The following is a 23,199-nucleotide window of genomic DNA, read 5'->3' as shown; positions in this document are numbered from 1 at the left end:
TTCTCCGGCTTCCAGCTCTGTCAGGACACCCCTGTTCTGTCCATCAACATGACCTGGTATTCCTGCCCACTCTCCCCATCTGCTGATGTAGTGAAGTCCTGAAAAGAAGAAGCTGCTATTGCCCATGAATTTTTAATGTAGCAAGGAAAAGGCTGGAGGAAGAAGGCTACTTGGTGGCATTTACTCCCTATGATCAAAGCCATTTCATGTCTCTTGTGTGATATTATTAGAACACAATACGAAGTGAAAGCAGTGTTCAGACTAAAGGTCCCTATTCAAGAAACATTTTCTGCAGAGGAGAACACAAAAACCAATGCCAGCAGGAAGCCCGTATTCTTACAGCATCTCTCTGCCCATGTGATTCTGCAGGGAATTACATGACAGAAAGAGCGAGCAGGTACCTTAAAGTCCAGTCCCTTCTTATCACAAGCGCAATGTTCAACGGGACATCTCTACTCGCCTCTGAATGCTTCCCAACACCTGAAAGCATTGGGTATGGCCAGCAGCAAGAGACCCAAGTCTAAACAGATGATACGCCACAGAAAGAATTGTATTTTAGGTCTCTGCTGTCACTGGTATTTATTAAATAAAACTCCCAGGGGGTGCCAGGTACCAAAAGCAAAAGCCAGCTGCGAGGAGTAGGGTGCAGCTAGCTCGAGGTTCTCATGTTCCTAAACCAGCAATTCCTTCTGTACTGACTGTGTGCTTGGGACATAAGAAGCAACCACCCAAGAGAATGGAATGGCAGGGAGAGCGCTGGCATGCCCTGGCGCTGTCCTGTCATACCTGGGCCATCCTCCAGTGCCAAGAGGCAGAAGGCGGCTGTACAGGAAGATCTGCTAACGGCCAGCAAGGAGAAAGGGAATTGCCAGCTAGCAGGAAAGAGGATACTGGGGTTCAAACAGATCTGGCTCTCTGGAAATCTGGATTAATTCCAGACCTTTTCTTTCCTCTCCCTGCTGCTACACAGAGAACATACACTAACGTAAGTTTTCGAAAAACTTCTTCCTCTGTCTTCAAACTCTCTGCATATCCCTGACAAACGTGGACACGAGAATATTTCCTTGGGAAATATCTGCACTAGCCGAATATGCAGTAATTACAAACTGCCCTGTCTCATTGTCGTCATTCAATCAACAACCAAACTCAGACACCAAAAGGCCAAGCTGACCAAACTCCTAGCCATGAGCAGTGTATCCCGTACAGATCACACCCACTGTTGTTCGAGGCCACCTGAAACAAATCTGTCCACTGTTGGTAAGGGTTTGACGAGGGCTTCATGAAAAGCTGAAGCCTTGTCCACATTATACCTCTGATGGTGCTGAGGATGCATTGCTCGTACCAGCTGAAATTTTTAGCCTCTGTTCCATGGCTGAAAGAGAGAAATATCTGTAAGCAAGGGTCAAGGTTCAAGAAGTAGCTGGGATACCGGCGCAAAAATATTTGCCCATTGAGTGACATTGCTGATAGAAGACTCTTGACTGTTTGCTGTAAACCATCACGCCAACACATCTGCACTAATATCACAAAAACAAAGTCAAGGGAACCTCAACTTTGGCTGAAAGTGAAATTTAAGCATTTTGGTAAACATAACGTCTGTAAATGAATGCTGACATCTGTCACACAGATGTTTACAGAAGAAACAGAAAGCCTCTGAATAGCCCCTGCTGCTTCCTATGTTCTACTAAGCTGGACTGATGAGGGCTCTGTACTGGGCAGCTCTTTCTATGCCACTGTGCAGATGAAGCACTGTTAAGGCAGAGGAAGACCATGAACACTCAAAAATGTCCAAAGGCACTGCAAGAAATCGATGCTATGCAGTTGCAGTCCCTCAAAGCTTTGCAATGAGAAAGCTCCATGAGGCAGAAGTTCTGTTCATACACAGGAAACTGTGAACGTGTCATGGCTTACATCTTTGGACCGAAAAGGTTGCTCGCTCTTGCTGGCACAGAGAATTGCACAAAGGATTTAGGTTTCACACAGGGAAAACTCTCCCCACACCACTTACACAGCACAACAGAGCTGCGGGTGATGCACCAGGTACTGTAAAGTCCAGAAGGAAAGAAACAGGTGAAGGAGGGCGCAGGGCACAGTCCTTTGTGGAAAGGGACATATGACACTACTGTCCTTTGTGTGTGCATGCGAGTGAGGTGAGACTGGTGTATGTGATATTCCAGCCTACTGGGATGACTGAATGGGAAAAAGATAAAAGTTTCAAAGTTTCAAGATCTGTGGTCTTTTTTTTTTTTTTTTTTTTTTTTGTCAGGGAATATGCTTACAACAAGAAAGCAAAACAAATCGGCACAGACAGAAAGGGCAGAAACCCCGCTTTGTCTGCAGACCAAGACTTCCTTATAACTTCCAGGATAATTCTCAAGCGTTCTGAAGCTCTCCTCACTCCCAGGAGTTGATGCTAACAGACACTGAGCACCCTGGCCAGGACAGAGTCAATGTCTTGGTGGGTGGGGACCATGCAATGTACTTTTAGTTTACTACATGTATTCGACTCCTAACAGAAAGATTCAAGATGTCACCAGTATTGAACAGATGACCCTTAGCTCCACACTCAAGACCTTTTATGATGCAAAGCCGGGGTCCGTCATTTCTAGCTCCTGTGATACCTTTCCATAAAGCTGCCAAGTGTTTGGATAGCTGTATGGGAGACGGATGGGGCTGAGTACAAAGGGAGAAATATTTTGTGATTGGAATATGGTTATTGAGCTAATGAAGCACTAATGGCAGATCCAAACAGGATGCACAAGCTGCTCAACTTTGACTCCCTGAATCCAGCAGTTCAGGACAACTTTCCCCAGCAGGTTATAGCTCTCATCTTCCTTGACTCTGGCCAGCATGGAAGAGATTGTCAAATTCTAGCATCGCTCTGAAAGATGCAAAGCTGTTTTGATGACTCACCTGGAAACCACAGCAACTAAGTCACAATAATACTGAGTCAGAACGGCTTTAGAAAATTAAAGTTAAAGGAAAATAAAGTTTAAGACTAGGAAGTGTTTCAGAAAAACACAACCCCAAAATATTCACTATTATTTGTAGATTCTCTCCTTTTGTGTTAGACCAGCCAGAGAAATGATTAATGCTTTCTGATTATTTCTTAACACTTGGAATATAAGCAATGAGAAATAAAGAAGAAAAAACAATATATAAAAAAAACCCTCCTTATTCTCTCCATGAGACCTCCTCAAAAAGAAATAGAGAAAGCTCACAGTAAGACACACTGGTCAAAAGAAAGGAAAACCAACCAGGGACTGCATTTAGGAATTTAACTTCATATAGACGTTCTTTTAAGAAAATTACTCTTACTTGCCCTGTCTATAGTGGGATTAGGAATTGCAAAGAGCACATATTTAACTAGCTAATGTGTGTTAAGAGCTTTGCACACATAAGGCAGTATGCTTCCACGACGTATTACAAATCAGTTAAACCTTCGGCTACTTCTTGCTATTATGCTTAACATACGTTAAAGTCGTACTGCCTTGTGTTCATTAGGCTGCTAATACATGCCCTCGAAGACAGCTTCACCTCAAAGTTCCCATGAGAAAGACCTACAAGTTTAGCTATGTTGGCAAACCCATCTGAAGTTGACACACTGCTGATGTGGCCATAACATATTTCCTACCTCTCAATTCCCCCCATAAACACTCTTGGCAAGAAGTTGACAAGGCCAGAGAGCTTCGCCCGCACTTTGGCTCTTGTACCGTCACATTCAGCATCATGTTTCCTCATGCCTACGATCAGAGTAATGGAAGTTTAAAGCATGGACCTGGTCCTGGATGCAAGAAAGTGGAGGCGTGCTGGCAGGTTGGCAGAATTTCAGCTGCTGCATGTCAATTCACACGGGCAAATTGCGGCTCGCCCTGAAATTGTTTTGCTTTGGTTCATGACTTCTGACCATAGGGTAGGAAAGAAAATGTTGCCTGTCCCAGTACCTTTGTGAATCCAGCCTGACTTTCCTCTCCTAAATCAAAGCATTTGCTGGGATTTACCCAAATCTGCAAGCTGCTTTCACATGACTTAAAATTAGGTTTTCAACCTTAATCCCAAAATAAAACGTCCTGCGTCTGCTGAACAATAACACTTTAAATATATCCATTGCCCCTCCAGAGTAAGGGCTGGTCCCCATTCATTCTTTAATTCCCTTGTCCTGTTTCTCTGTTCTTTCTTCTGCCCTTTTCCTTGCTCAGGCAGGACAGTCACCTGGATGTCACCAGGTCAGAGATCTAGTCGTCAGGCACCAAACAACCATCATAGAGTCTAAAAGAGGCTCTCGAGGCCCTGGTGACACATGCACTGTGTGTGCTTCCTCTGCTTTACAGCTGACTCACACAGAGAACCACGAGGCTCTTTCCAGGACAGGAAAAATAACTGTATATTATCTGTTTAAAAGCCTCCTAATCCTTAGGCAACAACTGAGTAGTAACTGCAGCGATAGGGCAAATCTCTCTGCTTCATATGAATAAACTCCAATGCAATATTACTACTTGCTGCATCAAAGGCTTTCACATAAATGGCCATCCCCCCCCCCCCCCCCCCCCCCTTTTACTAAAATAAAGAATGCATGTGTGGAAGGACTTGGTTGTTTAAGACTTTGCTTAGGTTTCCATTCCCTGCATCACGCTGGCACTGAGGAACTAGACGATGTCATCGGAAATAAACAGAAAGGGAGAGAAGAGTGCAAATGGGGGAAAAGCAAATCACCTCTGCGTTTCAGCAATCTGACACATCATTTGCCAGACCAGGGGGGGAAAGTTTCTTCTACAAAGGACTACTGCTTATCTTTTTAAGGACACCAACTGCCCCGTGTCAGTCTTGAGTCACTGCTCACCCTAAATATCCGTTTGCTGACACAGGGACACACAAAGCTGTGACAGTGAGGGAGTGATCTGCCAATACCAGCTGTGTCTTCTGCAAGTGCTTTTTCACTAGAAGCCATAATGAAATGACGAAGGATTCTGCACAGTTCCATCTTATTCCCATAAATTGCACAGATAGAAAGAGACCGCAACAAAACACGGCGCCTCTGGAGCATTACCCACTCATGTCCACTGACACCCTTTCTACATGGCAACTTCTTGTCCCATGGGGAAGAGCTGTGGAATATGAATACCTTTAGCCCATCTCCTTGGTTGTCCCGGTTCATATGTGCGTTGTAACTCAGGTTGCTAACAGGTGGTCACTTCTGGTCCATCACGGTTCCTTTCCCTCAGTGACACCACGGCACGGATACTTCCACCAGGAGAACAGAACACGCTGGACAGCCTTGTGCATATTGCTTGCCTGGTCCTAAATCCTCCCTTAGGATACGCGTGAAGCTCAACCCAGTACTTAATGCTGCTCTGGCTGTGTCTTGCCAGGTACTCGGCCTGCTGCAGCACCTTCAGTAAACTACACAGATTTTTGCTGGGTAGTTTTGTAGGGACGAACACATACCTCTAGTGTAGCCATGGGACACTGCTGACATAGCACTGGCCTTGGAGGAGGCAGTGATGCCCTAGGGCGGTTGTAGCACAGCCAGGCAGAATGGCTGAAAGGAGAAGAGAGCACTGAGGTCTTTAAACTACAGCTCCCCTGAGAGCCAGCGATGCTGCCGGGTAAACAAAGTTTATCTGCAAACTGGTTGAATTAAACAGTTCAGATGAGTCGGTTTGAGCTGAGTGGAAATACAGTACTTCATTTAGACCCTTCCAGAGAAAGAATAAAATGTACTGCAAATAAATAATAACAGCAATAATAAAAGAGGTAAAAAAAAAATCTCACATTTCCCAATTTTTTTGGAAACGGCATTTTCCATTTGAAATTATTGCACACAGCAAATTTCAAAGCATCTCACCCTTGCTAGCAATTCCAACTGTTTCCTCCCTAATATCTAGCAATTGGAGTTTTCTATCTCCTCTCTTCATTACTGTCCTGATACTAACAACCTATACAAACGCAGGCAGATTTGAACTTCCATCAGAGAATTGTAGCAGCTGCTGAGCATGGAGAGGATTTTCTTTTTTTTTTTTTCTTTCTTTTAAAACAATTAAAAAGAAGTATCTGACTGTTTCTACAAAAACTGCGGACTGGACAACATCTTGTAAAAAAACATTGCCAGCTGAAAACTGGCAGTTGCTCTGTCAGTATGACAGAATAATTAAAACCAGTATGACAATAATTAGCACTTCTATAGTTCTTTTCATCCATGGATATCAAAGCACTTCACAGAAACAAGTGCAGCTACCTCAACTTTTAAAGCTGAGCTCAGAAAAAAACCCCACCCAAATCAGAATTTTTTCCTTGTGGAAATTTCCAACAACTTCATCACTGGTTTTCATCCTAAATTAGAATCGAGTCGAAATGTTTTTATTTTTAAATTTCCAAAAGGAAAAGTGCTTAAAAAAAAAAAAAAAAAGCACCAAGGCTGATTAGGAAATGTTGGTGTTTTCAATGGAACCACAACATTTTGCCATTCTGAAATTAGTGCATTGTGGTTTAAATCTCTCGACAACACGCTGCATCTGCCTCTGGGAAGGGAATGCCTCCTGGGAGCTGTAGTTCAGGTTTCCCTGCTGAACCTGATAACTCTATTAGTTAGGCACCGCCTGTCCCCACTCTCCCCTAAGGCTGGCCCTGCCTATCCTACTGTTCTGCAGGAAAACATCATCAAACTATTCTGTCCTGCCTCTGCTGGGCTCGCGAATGGGAAGCACCGACTGCAGCGAGGAGGGTTGGGCAGTTTAGCAAAGCAGTAAATATAAAACCCAACAGCTCCCATGAACAATTTCATGTGTTAGAAGCCGAGCTCGACTCTCCTCCCAGGAGTCAGTAAAGCATCCTACAGTAGATTGGACTTTTTGGATTACTGCTTTTTGGGGATCAGTTCTTTCAGGTCAAGCCTGTGTCCAGGGAGCTGAATGAGCAAGTTGCTGCTGGGGCTGCCTTGGGTTTATGCCCGCCAGTAATGCAGTCATTGCGCCCACTTGTTTGTAGCTTACAGGTTCGTTCTTTCATGGACCTGCCTGTCGTGAATTGGTGGGGAAAAGGAGGACAAGTCACAATTACTGCTTACAGACCTCTCACCTCAAAGCAAAGCTGCTAATGCAACTTGACAGAGGCTTGTCACGGGTTACATACCCAGATCCTTAGTGATAGCCACACTCCCCTGCAGGTTGCTAGGCTTTAACGCTGGCAATGGTACAGGACTCTGCTACCATGCCAGCTACCACAAAGAGCTTCCTCTCCAGGGAGGTGGGAAATGTGCATGGGACCAGAGGGAGCCTGCAGAAGCCAGTGCTTTTCTAGGAAAGCCCGTTTACTCATTTCCAGAACTGGCCTGAACATTCCAGCACTTCACTTGTGCTCCCCTTACACACACACTGAAGCAATTTCTCTCAATGGTCCCAGTTGTTAGGATACTGAACAGGGGGCTTTGATGACTAATCAAACAAGAGCGAGCTGATTAAACTTCTGTTGTTTTCTCTGACTGTTCCTTTAATAATTCCAGAGCAACAAACCGCAGGGAGACTGCAGGTTCATGAGGGAGAAATGAAGGTGAAGCAGTTAACGTTGCTACCAATTTAGCTAATGTTACTAAAACCAAAGTAGATGTTTGCAGGCACAGAGCATGAGGCAACTGATTGGTATTAGGTTCAGCCTATTGTTCACAATCACACATAGAACCCAGTTAAACTCTTCAAACCTGACCTGGTAAAACAAGATGGCCAGATATAAACAAACATTGCCCTGGGGAAAATCAGGTGCAAAGCCTGCCCTTACAAACATGCCCTTTACCTGTATTTTAGTATACTTTACAGATTAATTTTTTTCCCAGATGCTTCTGATAATGTGTCTGACTGCATAACCTGACATACACTACATGTATGTCAGATCTACACCAACCCTTATTAACTCAACACCCGAGTTACACACATAGCACAGCTTAACCTCACTCGGTGTTACCAACCAAAAACAATTCCAGCAAACAATCAAAGCATTCTTGTATTAAAACAAGGGGGGGTGTGTATGTGGGTGGGGTGTGTGTGTGTGTGTGTGAGTGTGAAATATTTTCTTTTACCTAGCATGTAAGGATGCTGGAGCTTCCTGGGTAAAAGCCTAGATGTAATAAACCTCTCAGGCCTGTATTTCCCTACTTGCACATTTACACAACTGAGGAAAGAAACAGGACTCTCCCCAGCTTTACCTGTAAGCAACATACCCCATTGCCTCAAAAGCTGAGAGCTGCAAAGAACAGAAGAGAAAGACAAACCTTCTCTGATGACCCGGGGCAGTAACAGAGACTAGTCTGCCATCTTCCCCCTGTAGGACAAAGTCCTCAGCCAACTTTAAGCAGGGGAGGACTGTTACTTTTTAAAGGCTGTACACTCTGTAAAAAGGCAGTGACTGCATCTCTTGAAAGCAATTTGCAAACCTTCCTAATGTCTAGATTTGTCTTAATTTCTAGATTTAACAAGTGCACGATACCAGGCTCAGACCTTTCATTCTCAGTTAAGAGAGGGAACGGCTGCTGATGAGTAGAACCATCTTCTATGCGAAACGTACCACCATACTGCGCTCTGTCAAAACATAAATAATGTACTGGGACAGTGTCACCTTGTGGCTGTTTGCTGGCATAGCGGCCATCGGCGAGGGCATCCCTCCCCCCCTCCCCCCACAAGCCTGCCTCGGGGAATGGCATCCTTACAACCTGCCTTTGGGGTGACACAGGACCTCCCTGTCCTGCCCAGTCCGCATCCTCCGGGCAGGTGGTGGCAGCTTCTGCCCTGCTGCTTTCTAACCCCTCACAGAGAGATGAAGGCATTCAACACCTGAGCCAGCCCCACAACCTCAGCTGGCTACGAAAGTCCGGGAGGGAGAGACATGTGAGGAGGGGAGCTGCGAAGTTCAGAAACAGGAGCTGTAAGGCTGAGCAATAAAATTCCACTTGTCCCTTTGAGAATCTCCTGCCTTGCAAGGTAAATTCCAAGAACTGGCACATCATCTTGCTCCTAGCACTCCAACCCTACAGAGAAAGCGGATTTTGAAAACTCTGTTGAAAGAGGAAAAAATACAGCCCTAATTCAAAGTTAGTACTTAGCAAGGAAATTCAGACACCAAACTGTGCTCTTAATGGAGAACTAATGGATGTTAATTAACCACCAATTGACAAAGAACATATTTACTGTAGTTTAACAGCTCTGCAAATAAACACAAACTCATTTACACATGTTTAAACCTTAATAAATACATTTGCAGTCATTGGCCGTTTAAGTTGATGTTCAGACTGTCCCCTATAGTAAATCTAAAGGGATACATTTGGTTGCAAAAGTTATTGCACATTAATTAAACATTAGCTCATTGCAGAAAACCAAATAAGTTAATGGTAAATGACCTCTTTCATCAATACTGGTTTATTACACAGCTATTAAAAAGCCGTATGCAAAAATGAAGAAAAACAGCCACGCAAAACACCTTTCTCTCTGCACCAGCACCTTTGCACAGTCAGTGCGTGCACAGCACCTCTGGGAAGGGTGAGTTCCCCAGGCATCATGTGCAGGTGAGGAGGGCCGGGGCAGCGTGCAGGAACTTTACTGCAGGCAATGATCCCAGCAGTGGGTTTCTGAGAGTGATTTGATTGTGGTGAGCACGCGACAGGATTTAGAAATGCGGTTCTGGGAAGGCAGCATGGGATAGAAGAGCATGTGGGGATGCTTACAAGGAAAGGTGGTGGGAAGAATACTTGCAGAATTTTCACTCTGTAAACTTATTTCAGTCAAGCCTTGAGCCTTTAATTTGACTCTTTTCCTAGTTTTCTCTGCGTGGACAGTATCGTCTTCCCTTCTGCTACCGCATTTGCTGTCCATTCAAAACGGTGCAAGATCCTTCTCCTCTGCAGGCCTCACCATGATCCCACATCCCTCCTCCTCCTCCCATTCCATTCCTCAGTCCATCCCTTAAGGTTGCTTCTTAACTGGATCCATACATTTTGCTCCGAAAACACTCTGCTGGCTTCCCAAAGGTCTGTGATAAGGGTTAAGCCCTTAGTGTATGTCAAATGCTTTAAGATTCCCTCACAGAAAATCCCGGACTTAGACAAAAGATAAACAGTGCCCCCCTTTCACACACTTCTTACAGGAACGCACAGCATAAAACCAAGTCAAATTGTATTTATCCCAGGTTGGGGTTGCTTCATTCTCCAATGCTGTTGCAGAAGCCTCCAGCGGAGGGAGCTTAAAATAACTAAAAAAAGCTTTACTTTCAAGAGACAGACTGACTTAATTAAGTCATCGTTTTGTACTTTATATGGAAAAGAAAAAAAAAAACAACCCAAAACCTCAGGAAAGGAGAAAAGGAAATAATCAGCATCCATCAAACAGGAGAAGTCCAGATCAAATGGTGAAGAAGTGTTTTCAGACTTTGAGAGAATACAAATAGCGGGAAATAGAAAACACAAATTAAATTAAGAATCATAAAATTTCTTCTATTCACACAGCTCAGGAACACTGTCTGGGGCCAATTTATTACCAGGCTCAACAACAAATAAGCTCACACGATTCCCATGCTGAAATAACCTTTACTCATTTCACAATAAAACTACCATAGGGGTCTGGTAAGCAAATATGAATTATAACTGCCTGTCAGAAATAATGATGATAATCCTTTTCCACTCCCGCAACATCTGGGGATTACAACCACCTTTGCAGACAATACAGCCATCTCAAATACACAGTTTACCATAACAGAAGTATGCAATCAGCAAGTTCACAGATGGGGAAACTGAGGTACAAGCAGAGGGTCGGTCCACAGGCACAGCGTAACTGATCGCTGGTCTCACCTTGGCCAGCGCCTCAGTAGTGTGGAAACTACTGCACCGACGTTAGTGGGGTTTTTGCGTTGTACACATCGCTGCCAACATCTCAACAGAGGACCTGCAGCAGCACTTGGGCTCTATGATTACGGGCCAGGGTCCCCTTGTGCCAGGTGCTACTCAAACTCAAAGAGCTCAGCAAAAAGGGATTTCCCTCTTTCAGCGCTTGCAATGGCAGTGAGACTGCATCCCTCTGTGGAAATTGTGTCTGGAAAGCATGGACCTGTTACTAGCTGGCAGTCCCTGAGGATATGAGGACCTTGATGGCTGGGGTGAGTTTTCTCTGATGTTGGGGGTAGATGTTGCATTCTAGTGATTGGACCTAGGGGAAAGCACACAGGCTGAGCTACCTCCTCCAAGCTGAGACATTTTCCCTTCAGCTTCAGGGGGTGAGACCCATAGTTGCAGGAAGCAAAGGTGGCACAAAATACAGCAAAAGCTTATTTTTCAGCCATTGCCTGCATGGGTGTGGAGGGCTTTGACTCTGGCAGAGCATTAGCACAACAAAACCCTGACTAGTTTGCACCCAGTTCCCTCCAGGCAGCCACTGGCTTGGCTAAGAACCCTTCTCTTGGATAACCAGCCTGCCCAACCCAAACCTTTCCTAACTGTGGCTCCATCTCACATCCAGCTTTCCTGCTGAGGCTGTAATGTTAGTAACAAGAAGGAAGCAGAACAATAGCAGCGCACCCAGGAAAATGATACTTCTGGATCTGGTACGCTTTGAAGACATCAGGCTGCTCTCCCTTCACGCTGCACAATTCATGTGGTATTTGTCAGCCGAAGGCATCCAAGTCAGTTGTGCCAAGATGCCTTTTTGTTCTCAGCTACAGGCAACTGCAAAGTCCTTCTCTTTCCCCAGACGTTTTTGTGTGCTCCGTTGCAAAAATATGTCTGTCAGAACTGCCCGTGCCTCCTCCCAGGGAAAAAGTAGTCCAGGGCAAGGTGTGTGCGCGTGTCCTTTGAGAATCCGCAGCTTCATTAGAGTAATAGGCATTTGGACTCAGTTTTGGATACTCAATGTCGAAGTGGCTGATGGGGTAACTAATGCTGTGGAGTCAGAGCCAGAAACTGCATAGCAGGCTTCTGAATGCCGTCTCTGGCAAGATCTATGCAATGAAATGACATCGTGGCTTTGCCATACATTACATGCAAATTAGAAGAGGCTGGCAGCCATGCAACTGGCATAGCACGGCAGCGACCATCCTTTCAAGACTTAGAAGGCAAGGCTATTCATCTTCAACACAGCACAGAGATGGGAAAGGGGAGGACAATGCTCCTGCAGTACAACTGCTTGCCTCCTCTTCCCTCTGTGACCTAACGGGGTGGAAAACTCTTCCCAGTGCCCAGTCCCTGGTGCTCCTACCTCATCTTCCAGCTTTGCCAGGAGGTGTGATTTTTTTTTTTCCCCTATGCCTATCCAAAATTCCCTTCAAGTGTCTGCTGCTCCCCATTTCTCCTTCTCCCCAAGCACCCTCGCCTTAGTGCCGGATAGCTGTAGAATATGCACAACAAAATGTTTGTCTGCAGGTGCTGAGCAGTGATAGATGCAGACAGCTGGCTGGCCAGCCGGGACTTCACCTGCTTTGCTGTTGATGAACTACTTTTTCTGTACATTAATTGCTTTTAATGTTTTCCCCTATTTAGGCAGCCATCTCCTCCTCTTTAACCTTTTGGATTTTCTCTGAACAGTTTGGTCTACAGAACCTACAGCAAAACTCCCCAAGATCACAGAGTGAACTCTGATGACAGAGGACAGACGTCAACGTCCTGCTTCCCTATTTTCAAAGTGATGAGTAATAATAATTTGGGGAGATATCAGTGAAAGAAGCATTCATCCTTGCTATCAATTATTGTTCTTCCAGCATCCCCACAACTGCAGGGACTCACAATTTCTATGGTGCAGAGAGGACTGAGAGGAGCTAGAGGAAATAAATCCTGCTCTTTTCTCATGTCGGTAGGTGCCCTGTTGCCTTCTGGTAGAACAGCCAACAGAATAGGTAGTTTGAGATGCTATTCCTCAGAAACAGCTTGTGTAGCAACAACGAGGATTCCTCCCCGCGTCCTAGCCTGCTCTTCTCAACCCACTTCCAGCCTGAGGGAGGTCTCTGTACAGTACCAACAGGTGCTGTGGCCAGCTAACCCCCACCGCTCCCTCCGCCCCCAAAAATAAATAAAATAACAGCAAAGCTCCTCAGCTAACCTCCTCCACTTTCAATAGTGTTTGTGCCTAGACACTGGTGGAAGAAAAATGGCCCCCAAAAGGGTGCAACAATCAAAGTAAGTTTGCAATGAAGAGTTATGTTGCACCAGTCACACTGATAGAACCAGAGAGAGGAGATGGCCTTTCACTAATTAAAAGCAGTGCCTGTTTCTGAGACGAGATATAAATTAGCTGTGCTGAATAGGTCTATAAAAAGAAGCATGAAGCACCCGAGTATGTATTTTACCTTGCAGCATCCATACGGCTAGAAAAGGGAATGTCAAGATGACATGTCAAGCAAAAGCTGAAGAAGTTAAAAGCCATTTAAAAACTGGTTGAGTAGCATTTAAGGACTAGGCAATTTAACAAGGATTAAAGGTTTGCCCAGTGGTCAAATGAAAATTCTGAATCAGTCTAGAACATTTTGTGCAAGTGACAGCTCTGTTGGAGTGAGGAAGGCCTTTATACCACCCACAGCAGTATATTAGGATTATACTAGGTGTAGGAGTGGGAAAAGGGGCACTTTGACCATTCCAGGCAGCAGGGTGCTAGACGGGGCCGTGGCAGATGTGATTTTCTGGAGTCATACAAAATTCAGAGACTATTATATTGATATGTGACAGATGTTATGGAAGCATGGAATATTCAAAGACCAGTGCATTAACTTTATAAATAATAGATGCATCCTTACGGATTTTTTAGTGATTATATCCTTGGTTCTATATGTAAACCAAAGAAAGTTTTTGTACATCATAAGAAACCCTGCAGGGGCTTTATGCAAACCTTCCCCGCAGAGAAAAAAAAACAACACCAAAAGTCATTTAACTTTTGACCAACTATCAAGAGAACCAACATGCCAAAGTCATGAAACGATACGAGCTTCTGGCCTGACTCAAATACTTCTGACCCGAACTACTTGCTACAGTCTCTCTGGGGACATAAGCTCTACCTGCGCTGTGGAACCTGAGAGTTTTCCCCAGGATCCAGGTGCATGCCCAAGCTGTGACAAGATACTCACATACCACTTTGCTTTCCTTGGTGTGATTTTTTTTGTTAGTTCACTCTTAGTTTTTTCATGGAAAGGATAGCCAGGCAAGTAGGCAGATGAGACCCAGAGGGGTGTGCCTGGGACAAGCAGAGGTCCACAGAATGCATGTGCCCTGAAATATAAATTAGACTAACAGCCACCTATGGAGCTTTACAGATGATTATTTTAAGTTAGGGAGCCACTAATGATGGAGAAGACAATACGGAACAGCTGCCCAGCATCAGCGTTGACTGGATTTTGGCAGCAGTCAAGGTCTTGTCAAGAGCTAAAGAGTCATTCCCACGGGCAGCACCTGGGCCAGCCTGGGGGTCTCCCCTCTAGTTCCTGGCCATGAATCCGTGGGTCTGACGTGGCTCTAGCAGGGATGGGCACGTGGCATAGAAAATACTCTGCAAGGCTCCAACCTACTCACAGCCTCCTCGCGTGCCGCACGTTGTGCTGGCGGCTGAGTCATCATTTACAAGTGTTATCATTTCCACAGGCTGCTGTTTTCCATCTGACCTCACCCTGACTCCTACTGCTGCACCAGATACCCATGCAAACAAAAGCTTTGTCAGTCACGTGGAATCTACCTTTCTTACTGCCCATTTCATATTATTAATTACAAACCCACATCAGCTAAAAAGATGTCATTGCAGCCAAGTTCCTCCTCTGATCCAAAGATGTTCATTAACGTTTGTACAGTAACTGCTGTTGAGCTTCCCACATTTCCAGTCAACATTTCATACCAAATGAGGTTACCAAATAATGACTTAATAGCGAACGCAGGGTAATTTATATATTGAAATTAAAGATTAAACCTTAATCTTAATTAAATCTCACAAAAGTTCAGTAAAGCTGCCCAAATTATAAAAAAAATAAAAAAGATGTATTGATTATTTGAGAAATGGAAATCACATTTAATAAATACAGGAGTAAGCCATTAAGGGAATGGGGAGACCAGAAAAAGCACTAACTGGTGATTAAAACAAGATAAATATTTATTAAATGTTGCTGTGATTTATTAAGCTGTGTTGGGCTAAACAAATGTAATTTGATATCTGAATCATATCTCATTCTGATACAGCCTTCATTAAATCTGAAGTCTTGGCTTTAAATGGATATCATATGTTCCCTTCAGTTCTTAATCTCTTTGAAATATCAGTTTGATGCTGTGGAAGACACTGAAAGTCACAGAGACAGAAGTCTCCTGCGTATCAATGAGGTTGTTTTGTACTACAGGTGAGTAGTCAACTTCCCACTCCTCAGTGCTTTCTTACTCAGGATCTGTTGCAACTTTGCATGGTCCCTTGGTGACAGGGCGACGTTCAGATTTTAAAACCGTACTGTCAAAAGGCCAAGCGGGAAGAGCACAATTTCACATTTCAATCAGTCCTCCAACAACCAGTGTGAAGGTCTGAGGCAGAGCACCCTGCACCGGTTTTAAAGCAGTAAAGCCGACTGTCATTCTAACGCAGCTGCTGCCCAGTGGAACGTTAGTGGAGGCTGAGTACGCAAAAACATCGACCCCCTTGTCGATATGCAGTAATTAGTCCAGCACCAAATAGCTCTGTTGATGCAACTTTCCAGCTGAAATGTTAATCATGCAGGAGTTAAGACATTCATTCTCCCAAGGTTCACAAAGCAACCTTATCTCAGGCCCCTTGCAGAGGGAAAGCACGGTAAAGCATGATGCTCCATGCACATGAGGTGTTTGAATATGAACATTTCTCGAGGTTAGATAGCAAGTTGTCTGTCTAAAATGCATTCTCACGCTCTCTTTTCAGCCTCTATTTAGAAGAGGAGCTTCTTGTTGAAAATTACTGGCATAAATGAATTGCTGCTGATAATTAAATTTGCACAGAGTTAGAGTTATGTTATAGTGCTCTTTCCCAGTGCTACAAGACTGAGTCAGACTGCTGGTGAGAATCATTGCCTGTTATGCTGTGAACCTGAAAAAGGGTTGTAGCATTTGACTTCCACAAGTTTGCTTGAAACGGAATGTTGCAAGAACCTTAACTCCCCTTGCCCCCCTCAAAAAAAAAAAAAAAAAAAAAAAGGCAGAGGGGAGAACAAGAAAGCATGTGAAGTCCCCACAAATTGGAGAGGGGAAGAGACGATCACGTACTATTGCTTTTGTCTTTGCAGTAAGTGAGGAACAAAATCAGAGTTCCACCTTTCTCATCTCTGGTATCTTCTTTTCTGCAGTCATGTGAGTGCAGAGAAGGGCAGCAGTGGGGCAGAAGGGAGTAGAGAGTGCCAAAGCCACTTCAGATCCAAGAGGACTTGATGTTTTTAAGATAAAACCCAATCATTTTTTTGGAAGTGGTTCTTTACTGACACATGCACCCTGGTGAAAGCCAGGGTCCAGCCTCAAGAGCCAAGGAGATTCATTAAGCCAGATTAAACATCTTATTTTATTAAAGAGCAGCTGTGAGAGATGCCTTTGCATTGTATGCAGCTTTCCCATAGGGATTTCATGATAGCAAACTCCTGGCACTTCCTCTCCCTTGCGCAAGCAGGAGTCAATCTAGCACAAAGTAATTATATTCAATGTGTTTAGCCAGAAAAAAAGGCATGACTTTAAAATCCTCACCTCCAACACAGCCAAGTAGATTCTTCTTCTGGAACTCACTTTTGGGTTGAAAACATGGGCAAAAAGTTCAAGCCCCTGAAGCAATTGTCTTGGAAAGTTTTAAGCTACTGAAGATAGCGGGTTTAGGACTAGAACTACAATAAACACGGCAAATGAGTAAGAGTCTCCTGGCAAGAATAAACCAGAATTGCAGAGGCTGATGTTGCCAGTGAAAGGAACAGGAAGGTAACCAAGTGAAGAAACAGCATGAGGAGGATTATCCTTATTTGGAAACAATCCATTCCAGCAATAAATTAAGCCAAGGATCTCTGCATTGGAAAACAGCAGGACAACCTATTAAGCTAAAGGACAATCTGCTTTTTCTGTCACCTTTGAGTCCTGAGTGAATGGTGAAACAAACCTGCCAGAGATCAAAACGTATGTTATTTCAAGAGCAGTAATGGTTGGCTGGAAGTTACAGAGACAGCGAAATTCTTTCCCTGCACATTCCTAGCGCAAGCACCTGATCTTCAGCAACAATATTGCTGGATTGCAATGGTCATAAAGATCAACTCACAGAAGAGGGCCTGGGTGGAAGAAGAATGATAATTTGTATTTTATGTCCAAAACAGAGAGGCTCTCACCCCAGCTGCTGTGATGGGATGCGATCAGGTGAATTACTCACTCAGTTCAGCCTGGTGAAGGATTTTTCACAGTGGTATTAGAAGACACAGTCATAAAAGAGAAAAAAACAAATTAAACTCTTTACACTTCCAGCTCAAAGGGGTCTCTGGATGTGCCAGCTGTAGCATACAACACTGTGGGCATGCTGGCGTGTTCCAGGGCCACGCTGCCTGCAGGGATGCAGCATCCACAGTTAAGGGATTTCTGAGGAGCAAACACAAGCTCTGTTTCACAAGGGTTTAAATTACAGAGAAGTGGTCCCTAAAGTGAATACGCTACAGAACAGGGAGAATATAGTTGAAAGAAAAGAACTAGCAACTCTTAAATGTATATTGGCCACATGTATAATGTGATCAAAACAAAAGAGATTATTTAGATTTTGGATGGTGTTCCTCTACACTTTCAGGTAGCAGCTCCAGCTCTCAACAGGATTTCTTGTAATGCCTTTTTCTAAATAACAGCCTGGCTGGTGCATTTTCATCTTTACTTCCGCTGCCAGCTGTTCTTCTAGACAAAAGGCCCCAAACACTGCCCTGATGGAACTCGGAGCCAACATGTCCTTCCTCTGGTCTCCCAGTCCTAGGCTTTCCCAAAGAAAGAAGAGGTACCCAACAGTCCCAACCCATGCACGCTCCGTTTGGTGATGAGTGCAAACAACCTTTACCTGACAGATACTCAAGCATCTCCAGCTTCCCCGAGTCCCCACTGCGATACTCATGCTGGTGCAGAAAAATATTTTTTTTAAAAAAAAAAGCTTAAATTAGGCTGACAAACCCAGACTGTGAAAAGGGTAGACTATCAAAAAATAGGTTCCTCTCTTGTAAACAACACTGACAAAACAAACAAAAGTAATTCCCCATTGCAGAGTTACCTCTGAAATAAGCTCTTGCTTACATAGTACTACATCATCTTTTCTCAGCTCCCTTTGAAGTCCACCTGGCATGAGGAAGCTGGCCCAGAGGTGTTGCTGGTTGCTCCTTCTCCTGCCAGTAAGGGGAATCCAGACCCAGCTTGGGCTCTGCTGCCCACACCAAACCACTGTGCTAGTCTGCACTGCATTGCCCACAGAAACTATTTTGAAGGAGAGATGCCGGCATCAGGTGAATAAGTCATACATGATCCCTAGCTATGTTATCAGGCCCCTCCGTGGAATATTTCTACCAATGATAAAATGTTATTGCTGCCATTATCGGGCACTTGGTCTTTATCTGTCTACCCATGACAGGCCTCGTTATTCAGGCAGGTCTTGGGACACCTTCAAGGGGAGATCGTCACATCCAATGTCAAATACACCAACTTTCTTGACTTTTTTGAGCCTCCTTTTTCTTTCAGCCCCTCCTAAACGAGCTTGCAAAGCAGATGCACGCAGCCCTCCTCCAACAAGCCTCAGAGGGATTGCTGAAGGAACCCTGTGTCACACCACGTCTCTGGCCCTGGGCCACCACAGGGCATCCCCCCTCAAAGCGTTCAGTCTAGATTTTACAGAGCAAAGACAAGTTTCTGATCTTTCCATACTGATCAACAACACAGAAGGAGGAGACAGTCAAAAATTAAGGAGACTGGACAAAACCACAAGCAAAACGGATGAAGGAGTCGCCCTGGATCGAGATTTTTACAGACCCACCACAAGTGCATTCATCCAAAACCACCCAGCAGCTACACTTGTCTTCTCTGTGTTACTTAGCACGTTTGAAATTCTTGGCACCTCAGCGCAAATGGCTTGTGATGACTAGTAGCCACATCTGATGTGGTATGTGCCGGCCCTCTCTCCTTCTAACCAGCATGTCTCACCTTCCCCCCGGCAGGCATTCGGGCACTGGTGGCAGGGGCGCAGGGTGCCCTGCCTGGGAGAGAGCAGGGGCTGCCCCGCACCGGTCCCGGTCCGTGCCGCGGCCCATCTGGAGCCCTGGCCCCACCACCCTGGCAGGGGGAGGGCAGGGTGGCAGCATGGGGGGCAGGGAGCTCTGTAGGGGACCCATGAGGAAACACAGGAGGACACAGAAAAGGAGATTTTATAAAAGGAGGCACACCTCTGAGGTGACTGCAGCTATGGGGGGACCAACACGGAAGCAGGGACAGCCCTGAGAGACCACAGCTGTGGAAAACCAAGGCAAGCAGGGAATGAGTGAGGAGGAAGAAGCAGGGGAGGGAAAAAAAGAAAGCAGGAGCAGCAGCAAGAAACCACCATGCACCAACCCAGCCTCCTGTCCCACCTGTCACCTCACCCATGGGACTGGCAGGAACCGCACATAACGTGTGGCAAAAACAAGGGGAAGGGGCAAGGGGAGGTGTTGGGGTGAAGCTGAGCCTGGGGAAGAAAGGGAATAAAGGGTTTTCTCCCCATACTTGTTCTACTGTTTCCTTTGTTTCTCCATACACAAACCAGTAATTAAAAGTCTATGTTATATGGCAATAAAGCAAAATTCATTTAAATTCCCAAGCTGAAATGGTTCTGCCCATGACAAGAGAAGTAAGGGAAAGTATCTTCCCAGAGTGCAGTAAAGGAACCCAAAGTAAGGATGGAGGCAGTTGCCAGTGCCCGGAGGTGGGAATACTGTGGGACCACGGTCTCCAGTGGCACAGCTGCCTCCTTGCTCAAGCCTAGCTCTAGCCAGAGCCTTTACTCCAAGTGCTGGCTGCTCACAAAGATTTGAAGGGCAGTTACGGTGTTGCTTTCGCTAATTAGCAAAATAAGCTGCAGCTGGTTAGTATGCACCTTACATAAGTTTTTTTCTCTCCTCTCAAAATGTCTTTTGGAAGCTCATCTGATTTCTATAGTTTAGAAGGACAAGGTGCACCTCATGAAACTCTTCAGATAAGAATTATAGGGCAATATGTGGCATTTTTTCCATGTTTGACCGATGCAGATATGGTAGAGCCCCTACTGTTTCTCTCAAGTCCTGTTCTCTTTCCTAAGACATGATAGTCATGCTATGACTTTGAAGTTCACATGATGGAACCAACCCAGCTCCTTTGCAGATGAAAAAGCGTATGCCAATGTCATGCTGTTTAATAACAACATCAGAACCCTGAAAAGGAACTAATATCTCTAAAGCCCAATATGATGACTGGCCTGCTACGGAGAACTTCATCATGGAATAGATGAGTGGCAAAATGTAGCCAAGGAAGCACCAAATGAGATGTGATACAGAAATCACGCCTCTGCACATTAAGATGCTTTTACTACACACACTGATGTTACTAATGTACAAGTCACGTGGGTTAGACAGGCATCTGATCCTCTCCCCTTCCTTCTAGAAAAGCCCACTGACATTCTCCAACTCTGCTGTAACTATCTAACCAGCAAGCACCCTAAATGAAACAGAGAATTGGCAGATAATTAAACAAGATTGCTCTACTCCTTCCTTCTACCTGACAACTTCCAAAAAGCTGTCAGCACGGGAAGCTCTATATAAGCCTGAGACAGAGGATGTTTGGTACCAGTTTTTGCAAAAATTTAAGTGTGCTATATGGAAACTCTACTAATCCTGGCTTGTATCAAAAACAGTGTGCTCAGCAGGACTAGGGAGGCGATTGTCCCCCTGTACTCAGCACTGCCGAGGCCACACTTTGAATACTGTGTTCGGTTTTGGGCCCCTCGCTACAAGACAGACATTGAGGAGCTGGAGTGCGTCCAAAGAGGGGAAGCGGAGCTGGTGAAGGGTCTAGAGCACAAGTGTTAGGTTGGAAAAGACCTTTAAGACTGAGTCCAGCTGTTAACCCAGCACTGCCAAGCCCACTACTAAACCGTGCCTCTAAGCACCGAATTTTTAAACACTTCCAGGGATGGTGATTCCACCCCCCAGGGATGCCCTCACCCAGGGGGGCAGCCTGTTCCAGTGCTTGGCCACTGTTTCAGTGAAGAAAAGTTTCTTAATATCCAATATCAACCTCCCCAGGTTCAACTTGAGGAGGCTTCCTCTTGTCCTGTCGCGTGTTACCTGGGAGAAGAGACCCACTCCCACCTGCCCACAGCCCCTTTCAGGGCATTATAGAGAGCAATAGGCTCCCCCCGAGCCTCCTTTTCTCCAGGCTAAACAACCCCAGCTCCTTCTGCCACTTCTCATAAATGATCTATGACTCCATGAATCACAGTTTAGGATGAAAACAAGAAAATCCGTAGAGGAATCTGGGAGGGATACTGAAAGAAATTTAACATAAGCATTCTTTACTTCAGCATCCAGCTTCTACGTTTGCCAGCACCACACCTTTAAGACTCTCACTATACCACCTCCTGCTCTGGATTTTATTACTGTACTCATTTTACAAGTGGAGAAACTGAGGTAGCGATAGGTGAAACAAATCACAGCTATTAAGAGGGAGGAAGAACCCAGAGCAGAGTGCCAAACCCCTTGCACATTGCCTGCTGCACTCTACCAGAATTTGCTGGGTATAAAGTTTCCACTGGATGAGCTCACTGAAGGATCCAGTCAAAAAAAACGGGCCTCGGAGTAGCATGGCAATGTCTTGAGAGTTAAGGTGACAAACAGGGCTGTAGGGAAGAAATAAACCTTACCCTAGCAACATCACTCATAGCTGGAAAAGAACAGCTATACCATGTAAAGATCCGAAACAAGCAAAGGAAAGCTGTTAAAAGTCAAGTCCTGGCTGGGGGGGGGGGCAGATCTCAGGAGTGCAGCAGCTAGGTTGGTGAGCAAAGGCTGAGATGCTGGATTTAACTAATACATGCCTAAAAATATGGGCTGTGCTTTCAAGGAAGGTGCCCCTCGTAAGTACATGGGCAGCAGTAGGTATCCCAGTTACTGCAGGAAAAAGCACATCTTCCCCCACACCCCACTGCCGGATTCAGGAAGGATCAAATTCAACCCCCACAGACACCAGCTGGGATCTACCAACAAATGCATTTTTTCAGACAGCTTTCAGAGAATAACCACATTATTTATAATACATGAACTGTCTTTATACACTTCACTAATTATTATTCTCATTTCCTCATAGGTCCATTAATCTCTATACCTATTGCCAAAAACCTTTGGCACATGCTGTTGGCATTGCTGATGCACTTAGTGTATGATTGCCCTTGATTGTCTTGTCGTTCTCCCACTTCTTTCATAAAAACAACTTGCAAGATTTGGTTCCAGGCTCTGAGACCACTTAAAATTTGTAGGTGTTCTGGCTAGTCTGTTCTCCTCGATATCCCTTTTATATCCACATCATTTCACGTTCGCACCTTTATTCACAGACAGAGAAAATACTTTGCAGATACTTGACAGCAGCCTGTTAACAGACTTTCAAGTCTTCGCTTTTCAGAACATAAGGAATTTGGGACAGGAACTGTATTTCACCTCTAGGCGTTATCCTAACACTATAAATAATATACAAAGCATTGTAAGGATTTCAATATCCTTACTTTCCCCTCTAGACTCTTAAAACTACCATCCGAGTTTTTAATAATCTCCTTACTTGAAGTTTTGTATCATGTCACTCTTCAAGTGGCTCCCCTGGGAAGGCAACAGACTTGGTCTATTCGAGTCACTCCTAATGACTGAGCCACAATATGCAACCGAGGCTGGGAAAACCTCTTTGGGAAAAACTCTATTAAAATGCCAGTTTGTGGAAATTGAAGCGTTCAACAGGTATGTGTCAATCTTATCAAAGCTTTGGACTGTATCATACTCAATTTCCTCAGAAATTTTCCTAGAAATTAATTTCCCATCATCTGTTTCTTCTTGCCTTTCCAACCTTCCATCCTGATTTGCGACTAATTGTAATACTTTTTTTTCTTTTAAAAAAATCCCAACAAACCAATACAAAACCACAAAACACAGTGGCATTGGGTTTTTTGGTTTTTTTTTTTTTTATCTAGAGGAGGGGGAAAAAATAAAAAAAAT

This window comes from Falco cherrug, chromosome 5 (assembly GCF_023634085.1).
Source record: "Falco cherrug isolate bFalChe1 chromosome 5, bFalChe1.pri, whole genome shotgun sequence".
Lineage (NCBI taxonomy): Eukaryota > Metazoa > Chordata > Aves > Falconiformes > Falconidae > Falco > Falco cherrug.
Note: the sequence above shows the minus strand (reverse complement) of the source record.